Genomic DNA, 10,162 nt, shown 5'->3' with positions numbered 1-10,162 from the left:
CGTCCTCTCGTAGGGACGTCCTTCCTTGCAGGCATGTTTGCAGCATATTTGTGTGATCTCGTCACTTTAATAGGGATCAAGATGAGACATAGTGGGGACAGACTACGACAATTCCTGTCGTTCCTGTTGAACATTCGTGTTCTTATCTCCCCCTAACGACGGGAAGACTATCTCATCAAAGTGACATCCGCAAATCTAGCGGTAAGAAGATCGCCTAGCAAGGGCATTTAAGTGGCGGACGATTGTTGGAAGTCTCAAATCCAACGTAGTTGCCCATTCGTCTGTAAGGACCTATCATAGAGCGCTGTGGCGGCGCAATTGGCACAAAAATGGCTCACTCAAATGTGCGTAAGTACAAAAGACGTGTACCCAGTCACTAGCTGTAACGCAGAGGTACATTGAGTGGCATTAGGTCGTAGACGAATTAGCATAGCTGCATGCGATATTGCATCACCCCAAGCGGATGTAAGAAGATTGGTGCGCATTACCAATGTTCAGACTACCATCGTAGTCGTTTCCGTGAGACCATTTGGGTGTGTTCAGGGGAATATAATGTCCAACATTAGTCCCAATGCAATAACCATCGAAAGTCTTCGATGTAAACTCTCTAGCATAGTCAAATCCAATTGACTAAATAGGATGATTTGGGGAGTGAGCCCATTGTTGTATGATATGTGCTAGGAGTGTAGCATAAGCAGCATTACAAGTGGACAATGGCACAACACGTGACCAGTGTGTTTGCGTGTCAACCAACATCATGAGATATTTAAACGTCCACAAGTTGGTTGAATCAATCCACAAAATCCCTACGGATTCTTTGTAAGAACAGAATGAGTAATGTCATATCCTTTGCATAGGACGGTCTCAGTCCTAATTTCCCTAAGGAACAGGCTTAGTAAAAGATGTCCGTGTGAAGTCTTTTTGTAGACGGATCATCATATCATGACCAGGATGACCTATCCTGTCGTGATAAAGCCAATATGTGTCTAAGTTCAAGAGATCTTCTCTCATAACTTTATTGGATTTAATAGCTCGAATAGTGACATAAAGTCCACTAGAGCGACACATAAACTTCTCTAAGATGCGTCTTTGTTTGCAATCATTAGAGGTAATGCAAAGGAACTCATTTCCATTCTCTACATGCATTTTCGCATGGAATTCGTTGGCTATTCATAGGGTACTATTTGCCCCAAGAGCGTAGAGAGTTTTTGTGACAACTGTAATCAAGGTGCCATTTGGCAAGTGGAACTTGGGCTATTCCATGTCCTTGAATTAATACTGATGGCCCAGCCATTGTAGTCACAAAGTCATATGCTCAGAATCAAAATTGAGTCATAATGAAAAGAACTCGAAATTTTATTCATAAGCCAACGGAATACATCATTGTTTCTATGATCAAAGAAAATCTAATCCAATAAAAAGTAATATGGCAATCGCCTACAACTCTTGGAAAATAAAAAGACTTAATCAAAATCGCCAGTTTCTGGGTCTTGATCCTTGTAGTCTTCCACCCTTAGATCTAGATCGCCATCTTGATCTTCTTGTGCCATGTAATTCGCTTCCCTTGCTTCACGATACGTCTTGTATGCGTTTGCAACATTCTGGGATGCGGTACATGATTTGGCCCAATGTTCAGTTGATCCACATCGAAAACAAACATCATTATGGTCAGGCTCCCTTGATCGAGGCGCCATTGGGGCGCGATTTGGACGACCTATCCTCTTGGTGGCGTTACCACCATGGTCGGAGGCTCCGCCTCTCTCTCTCTTCACACGTTGACCTCCACGGTTCCGTGCACGCCTCTCTTGGCGATTTCCTTCCTCTTTAGGGCGAACATATGGACCAGAATGTCCAGAATTGTCCCTATCCTTATGGTTTCGCTCCTTACGTCCTCCATTAGGGGCGCGACTATAGTTAGACTCCGGAATAGGCTTAGTTCCCACGAGTCTAGCATTATAGTTCTTCACAAGGATATTGTCGTGCTTTTCAGCTACGTTCATGGCGCCAATGAGCTCATGAAACCTTGTGATACGTCCTGCATTTACATCAATCCGATAATTCTTTGAAATCATCAGTGCAGAGACGGGGAAGGTAGAGAGAGTCTTCTCGATCAACATCGTATCAGTTATGGCTTGGCCACAAAACTCCATCAGAGACTTGATACGTAGAGCTTCCGAGTTATAATCAAGCACAGACTTGAAATCACAAAAGCGGAGGCTATGCCATCGCACTTCTAAATCAGGAAGCAGGGAGTCACGAACGTTGCCAAATCGCTGCTCAAGTTCTACCCATAGCTTTCTTGGGTCTTCCTCATTGAGGTATTCATTTTGGAGCGCGTCATTCATGTGCCTTGTCATGAGAATTATGGCTTTAGCTTGTTTTGCTTCGAAAGCAGTAGCTTGCTCAATGGAGAGCACGTTCTGACCAGGCTCTTGGATGGCTCCCAGAAGTCCATCAGCCTTAAGATGTTGGCGCACATCTCGGACCCACCTATGGTATCCTGCGCCAGTTGTTTCTAGTGGAACGAAGTTCAACTTGTTCAGGTTACTCATCCTGAAAAACAACACAAGATTAGGGTTAGTTTCGGAGCGAAAGGGCTACCACGAAAAACTATTAAATTTCTGAGCGTAGTCGCTTCCAAGAAATTAGAGATTTTCTGAGCGTAGTCGCTTCTAAGAAAATCCGATTCCAAGAGGGGTTTTTGGATTAGATCGAAACAACGATGTATGTGGTCGATCGTTTTCTTCTCAATAAACTCTAAGTTTGGAGGACTCTACAAGCTCCAAGCTTGGAGTGAGCACGAACCCCCACAGTTCGGCTATTGGTCTCCCCTATGAAGAAGAAAGGGGGGTAGAAGAAGGGATGTTGGAAGTCCCCGAGAAAAGAAGAAGAAATTGAAATAAAACTTCAAAAACGGGAACTTTTAGAAAAAGTACCTTAAAAAAGATGGTCGGAAAAAGTCGTCGCCGGAAGTTACAGTAGCGCCGGAAGTACTGTAGCAGTGAGTTAATGTAGCTGCCGGAGTTACTGTAGCTAGCAGGAAAGTCGCCGGAAAAGTGCCCGGAAGTTAGCCGGAAAAGTGGTAGGAAGTTGGCCGGAAAAGTGTTGACCAGAATGTTGACCGTTGACCGTCGACTGTTGACCGTTGACCGCTGCTGACGTGGCTGTGGGTCCCTGTTGCTGACGTGGCAGTGGTCCCTGTGATGACGTGGCAGTGGGTCAGGGTGCTGACGTGGCCGTGGGGTCTGCGTCAGTGGGCTTGGGCTTGGGCTTCTGTCCTTCTGGGCTTCTGGGCTTCTTTTGCTTTCTCTTTTTCTTTTCTTTTCTTTTCTTTTCTGCCGGTTCAAGATGCAGCAGCTCAAGTGGCCGGTTCACGCTTTTTTAGGCCGGTTTTTGCAATTTTTCTTCTGGTTCCTGAAACTTCATATCAATGGGCTTCTGGTATCAAAATTTGGTGAAATTTGAAGGTCCGGAAGATGGTGAACAGGTGGAATATTTGCTGCGAGTTGTATGGAGCTTCCGGTGGCCGGTTCGGTAAGTTTCCGGCCGGTTCTTGGGGTGGGGCTGCCGGTTCTGGACTCCTGAGATCGATTCCTTTAAGCTGTGAGGTGGAGGCAGAAAAGGCTTCAACGATTTGTATTCGGATTCAAGGTTTTTAGCTTCTTGAATCAGGGTTTGGCTATTTGTTTCAGGGTTAGGCTCGTGCTGATAACGTGTTTTAGAGAAACTGAATTTGGGAGGAATTTGCTGTGTGTTCTCATTGATAATAGGGGCCTATTTATATAGAGGATTACAATGCATAGAATCTCAATCATACAAGGAAAGTAATTCTACATTGATTAGGATTCTAGATCCTTCTAATTAAATCCTATTACCACTAGGTCAAGTAACCTAGAGTTTGGGCTAAACACAAATTAGGTTTTCCTTGAACACGATGTTTATTTTTGTGATAATTTACAGCAACGGTAAGGCCTGCAGAGGCACTAACAGCACCAATAGTAAGATGCCTGGGTTCCTGTTCAGCTTTCGCAGACTGCAAAACGGCTTGCATTGCAAACAATTATCCTAAGGGGGGAATCTGTATGGGATTTGGGACTCAACCTCCGGCTTCTTGCTGCTATATTAAACCATAATTCACTTCATGCTTCTTTTTCTTATGCGTCAACAATAGGTTATCGATGTCTTTGATATCGTAAGTTGGAAAATCCATATGAGTTGAAAATTAATAAAGTAACCTTCTATTATTTTGTTTTGCAACTCAATAGGTTATGATTTGGTTCATTTCTTGATAAGATATGCAACATACACTCTATTTAGTATATCTAAACAAAATTGCTTAAACAAATTATCATATTAATTACGTAGTTCTATACGTTTCCACTAGTTTTCAAGATTTGGAACATACAGATCGATCATATATATATATATATATATATATATATATATATATAGATACACACACACACACACTAATACCCGAACCCGGAGGATCTGCTATAGGGTAAGGGGATTAAATTACCATCCCTATATCCGACTTCATTCCTCATCCTCTTACCCGTCCCAATCTCCGTTAACAATATTATTAATTTATTATATAAAAATTCATACAAATAATTATGAATTGTAAAATATGAAGTTAAAATCAAACATCAAAATAAAATAAATTTCTTATTTCAATCAAGGAAAATTGACATGTTGATAAAAATCTTTTATTAAAAGAATCTTTCTTTTTTTTAACATATTTATTGGGGAAATTTTATTTCACACACTTCTAAATATTAAATACACATCCCTTTTTTCATACACCCAACATCAAATTTTATGAGTACATTAAATTACTAAAAGAGACATTAAAAATTATAGCTGGAAACTATATTCTCTCTAGAAGCTGCAAACTTAGAACCCTAGATACATGGTCTTCTTCCTCAATGGTGTCTCCAAGCTCCATTCTCGTCTTGGCCAACAATCTAGTCTTTGATATTCAGTCAGATGGGTTCTAAGGTAGACCTCTTCCGATCTTGATCTTCATTCTCAGTTGTTGAAGGGATTGATTCCAAAACAACAGGAACGTCTGAAGAAACTGAAGGCAGAACATGGCAAAGTACAATTGGGCACTATCACTGTTGATATGGTGATTGATGGAATGAGGGGAATGATGGGGTTGCTATGGAAACCACTTTACTTGATCCTGACAAGGGCATTCGCTTAGGGGTTTGTTAATTCCAGAATGCCAATGAACATGTCAAAGTCTCAATAGAGCAATTATGAATAAAAGCTCTTAGTTGTGTTTCGTCAAAAAAAAAAACACTGATTGAGGAGCATTCATGGTTCCAAATATAATTGGAAACGGCGTAATAACTAATGATATCGGTATTTCTCAATCCTCAATTGAGGTGTTAGTTCTCTATCTTTGACATTTAATCTATTTGTTCTTATTGAGTTTTGTTTTTCTTTTCGAGTTAAGGTGGTATAAAGAAATGGGATGCGTATTTAGTGAATTGGTATGGTGTACTGTGAATGAGGGTAATTTAGGAAGTTTAGGGTTGTGTTTCTAGTAAAATGTTAAAATGAAAAAGTGATTAGGTGGTGTATTAAGCAAGGGATGTGTATCGGGAGAGGATCCTCTCCTAAGCTATTCCCTTCCTAACCTGCCTAACCTTTTGATTACAAAGTGACATGTGTGTAAAACAACATCCAACGACATATATTGATTTTCATTAAATAATAATTATTTTTTTAATCCCTGCTGAGGCAAAAAACAAATCAGACACCCTCTCTCTCGAGCTCTCTCTTCCCTTCCCCTTTTTTGTCTCCCATCTTTATAACTATCTACTTGTTCGGCGCCTCCAAGAATCACTTTCTGGTTCTATCACTGAAAGTACACAAAAATGTAGGAGAGGTTAAAATGAATTGATAGAGATTAAGAAAAGAAAAAAAAACAACAAATTGTTGAAAATATAGATTTAATTGTTCAAGGTTGTTTTGGTAAAATGAAGGAGGTGTACTTAGCTTTTTAAGTATTCAAAAAAGTGAATTAGAGGTTTAATAAGTAGGAGAGGTCCAAATATCAAATTTGGAGGTCCAACTAGAACCACCATTTTTAAATATATCTAAACATTAAATCAAGGTCCTTAAATACATATCCTTAACGTTGATCGATGCGATTATCTTTCATCATATCAAACTCATGTAATAGAGATTTTGTTGCAATTTCAAATTACATAATCATATTGTGTAAGAATTTACATTTAACTTAATATATATGCTCTGCACAACTTTGTCTCAAACTTGCCGCAGGAAAACCCTAAAAAAATTTCATCCCGTCCAGCGGCTTGCTGCTTTGGTGGTGTCGCCGTTGGACAAGCTACCTCTTTCTTGGCCTTGCATTGGCGCAGGTGTGCTAGGGATATGGGTTTCAGTCTGACGGTGTAGGGATCCAAATCGGATCGACGTGGCTGGGATTTCCTCAACAACTCAGATAGAGGCATGGTCGATCTGGGACTAATTTCCGATGATTGGAGGACTGTTCAGCGGCGAGGAGGGGCGACCATCAATGGCTTGGTTTTGATGGTAATGGCTCGAGCTTGGCTGAGAATTGGGTACCAAGTCGGGCTCCAATGAGGTGGTTGCAGGGGCTTTTTTTTGGGTTTGTTGAGATGGTGGCTACAAGCAGTGGCTTGGTGGTGGTTGACGGTGATCTGGTTGGGTTGTGGTCCCAAGATGGTGAGTGGATTGTCAAACCTTCCTTGAAGTTGTTGTTGGGGAGACGGCAACGGCGACTATTCAGAGTGGTACTGGGTCGACTATGGAATGGTCTCGTGACGGTGGGGTATTGGTGTTGATGAGTCTACCATCATGGGGCCCACTGTTCTTCCAGACTGGCAAAGCATAGGGATGCGGACCATTGTTGCAGATGATTAGGCTATTATTTCTAGTTTTGCTGTGTTATTGCTTGGTGATTTTGATGTTTAGTCTTTTTTCATTGCTTTTAGTTTTTGGATCTATTGGCCAGAATTCAAATAAGTCCATACTATTTCCAATTAAGGTTGCTGTCATGGATTCTGACAAATGGTTGGATTTGGGTAGCTGGTTTGTTGTTAATAGTACCCAGTCTTCTGCAGGCTTAAGGACGTGCATTTCATTATCAGCCTATGTTGAGGTATTCGGGAGATCCTGGGATGCTTGTGGTCAGATCCTGTCCCAGTTATTGCTACCTATGTTGGTCAATTTAACTTGACCAGCTGCTCAAATTGGCATTCGTCGTTGAATCCATTGACATATCAGTCTCTCCACTTTAGAGTTAGGATATGTAGTATGAAGTTAGAGTTATTTGTTTTTGGTTATAATCCTTTGTTGGATGCTATGATTGCGATGTAATTGCAGTTTATTTGAATGAAGTTTCTATTGATTAAAAAAAAAAAAATACTCAATATATATGCAACTCACTTGGCTTTACTACTAGCAGAATAAGTAATGGACAATTGAATGCTGTCTCTAATCCTTATGACCTATAACAATATAAACCAATATTGCACAAGGTTTTGGAGATCTATCTGATGACTTCAATTTATATTTAGTATATGGTTTAGAACTTAGTATGCTTTATGGGAGGAGGTAAGTTCAATTCCTATAAATACAGATAGAGGGCCCCTGCTTTATCAATCATAAGTTATTAATCGACTCAGCCCCATCAATGAGTTTAGCATCAAGGATTAATCAGAGGAGAAGATTCAAAATGTTCTATCAAGGTTAGATTACTTGTTTCATAAGTATGTGTTTCATAAACGCATGTCGGAGTATTGTTTGTAATAATGAATGTATTCTTATATTTGATCACATTAATTCGATTGGTTGGTTTATTACCTGAACTTGTGTCTAAGTCTTACGGCCCTGGTTCTCGCACTTGGTATGAATTTCTCGGCCAATCTTATTCTTTCTTATTCCCTGAAATTGTTTGAGATCTGCCTAATACTAATGTATTATATGTGATTTTGTGCTTTGTTTGTTGTTTACGGTTCTATGATACCTTTGTATCACTTGAGTGTTTACCACCTTGTGAAGAAATTTTTGTTTGTTACCAATTTTTTTTGTTTTTGCACCTCTGATCTCAGAATCTATTTGACTACATTTATAATACCTAAATTACAACATGTTTGGTGTCTAAATATAAGGTAAAAAGTAGCTCCAATGAAACGAAGCTGAAAGAACATGGATAAAGAATGGGCTTATTGTAAAAGCAGGTTACATCTAAAACCAGAAACCCTAAGGTTATGATGATATAAACCATAAATGTATTGTAAACTCTTTTCTATTTTTTGTTGTTATTGTGTGTCATTTCCAATCCTAGAGCCTTTTATGACGGAGCCAAAAAGTTTGTTGACAGCATTCATGCAAGTAATTACTACTACAAAATATGCATCACACAACAGTGTATAACTGTTGTCCCAAGAGTAAAGTTCTGTCGTCTATCTCGGTGTTGTGTGATTACAATACTCAGACGACGGTGAATCACCGTTGTGTGTCGATCATAGGGACAACGCAGAAGATAGAACCGTTGTCCCAAATATGCGCATGCCAATGCCAAAAATTGGATGCGCGGCATGCACCGCATCCAATTTGTTGTTTCAATGGCTACTCACACAACAGAATTAAGTTTCCAACTGATGTTGGTTGCCTAATCAGACAACAGAAATATTATGAACTGTTGTTGGATGATCTTTACCACAACAGATATTTGTATATAACTGTTGTGTGATAGTTGTAATTATATTTGTGGCCAACTAATGGCTGTTGTATGTGAGAGATTAAGGTTGAATTTTGCACCAATTGTACAACACAATGGTTCTATACTGTTGTGTGATTCAACAATAGGACAACTGCTTTATGTTTTTTCTGTTGTGTGATTCACAACAAACACATACTCATACAACCTAATTTACGAAATGTCGTTTATTCATTATCGATTATTTGCCTAAAATATTTGCACAAAAATAATGCTCCATATATATTTGCATAGAAACAATGCTCCAATATATTTGTCAATCATCCATACATTCAAGTTTCTAGACCATAAAACCAATAAAGAAAGCATTGTAGCTAGCTTAACATAGCAACATTCTAGCTAACAATTTCAAAAAATGAAAAACAGCAAAAGCTGATACAATATATACTTAACATGCACATATGTAGCTGCTTCATATATGGCTCCTACGTAGAAAGGTCCACTGCTTTCCAATTGCTCAATCACTACATCCATGTCATGCGATGCTTCTCGAGTTTCTTCTTGTCTTCCTGTCCATGAATCACTAACCATTATGTCATGTATCAAAACATAATTAGGGACTAACAAGACTGAGAGAAGGTACACTTAATCAATCAGTCATACTATAGTCATATACCGAATTGAGAGAAAAAACTTATGAGTTCATTAGATATTTATGACTCAATTCGAGAACAGGCAATCTATCATACAAAGTGCTATCAGAATTGGTTGATATGATAGGATATGCAGCAAGAATAAATCTACTGAGATGTAGATACTTACTGGAATACATGCTAGTAACAACTTTCATTATCACCAATTAAAATTGACTGCCTAAGTTCATAAACATGCTTTCTCTGCACTTGGAAAAAGGAACAGAACAACTTCATGAGCAAGAAAGCACAACTCATAAACCTGTTGATCCAATTTATAGATTTTCTCTCTTTTTTTCTCGTTCAATTTATGCACACATTAGCATACAAGATGCTTTATTTATAGAATGCTAACTAATTATATAGATCTCCCTGATTTAGTAGTTTTATCACTTAGTCAACATAACTGGTGGTTTCTCCTCAGGGAAGTACAAGAATCACAAAGTCTATACTGCTGGTCAATGAAAAATATTTCAAACCTAAATAACTGTGATTATAGTAAGCACATGGTACTACAAAAAAGACATTATTTCCAATCGTACCTCCAATACTTCATCAAACTCAACCAGACTCTTTCTTCAAGTATTTGATTTTATTATAAAACTGATATAGCAACAAGAAGTGAGAGCTTACCCTAAACCTTGTTTCTGCTCCACATATGACCAAATTTGCAGGCTTGTCATGTTAGAGATATATTTGGGAATTGATCATGTTATATTGCAGCTTCTTAACATCCTGCAGTATAGAG

At 39.0% G+C, this 10,162-nt stretch overlaps 1 long non-coding RNA gene across 1 annotated transcript; it reads right to left on the bottom strand.

The window, feature by feature from the left end:
- Positions 1–9,005: 9,005 nt before the first annotated feature.
- Positions 9,006–9,736, bottom strand: LOC112174362. The gene is made up of 2 exons (XR_002925994.2): positions 9,545–9,736; positions 9,006–9,291 (listed from the first exon to the last, which is right to left on the bottom strand). It is a non-coding gene; the product is annotated as an uncharacterized LOC112174362 (long non-coding RNA).
- Positions 9,737–10,162: the final 426 nt, after the last annotated feature.

Source organism: Rosa chinensis, chromosome 6 (genome assembly GCF_002994745.2).
Source record: "Rosa chinensis cultivar Old Blush chromosome 6, RchiOBHm-V2, whole genome shotgun sequence".
Taxonomy (NCBI): Eukaryota; Viridiplantae; Streptophyta; class Magnoliopsida; order Rosales; family Rosaceae; genus Rosa; species Rosa chinensis.
The sequence above is the reverse complement of the archived record's forward strand: the minus strand, read 5'-3'. Positions and strand labels throughout refer to the sequence as shown.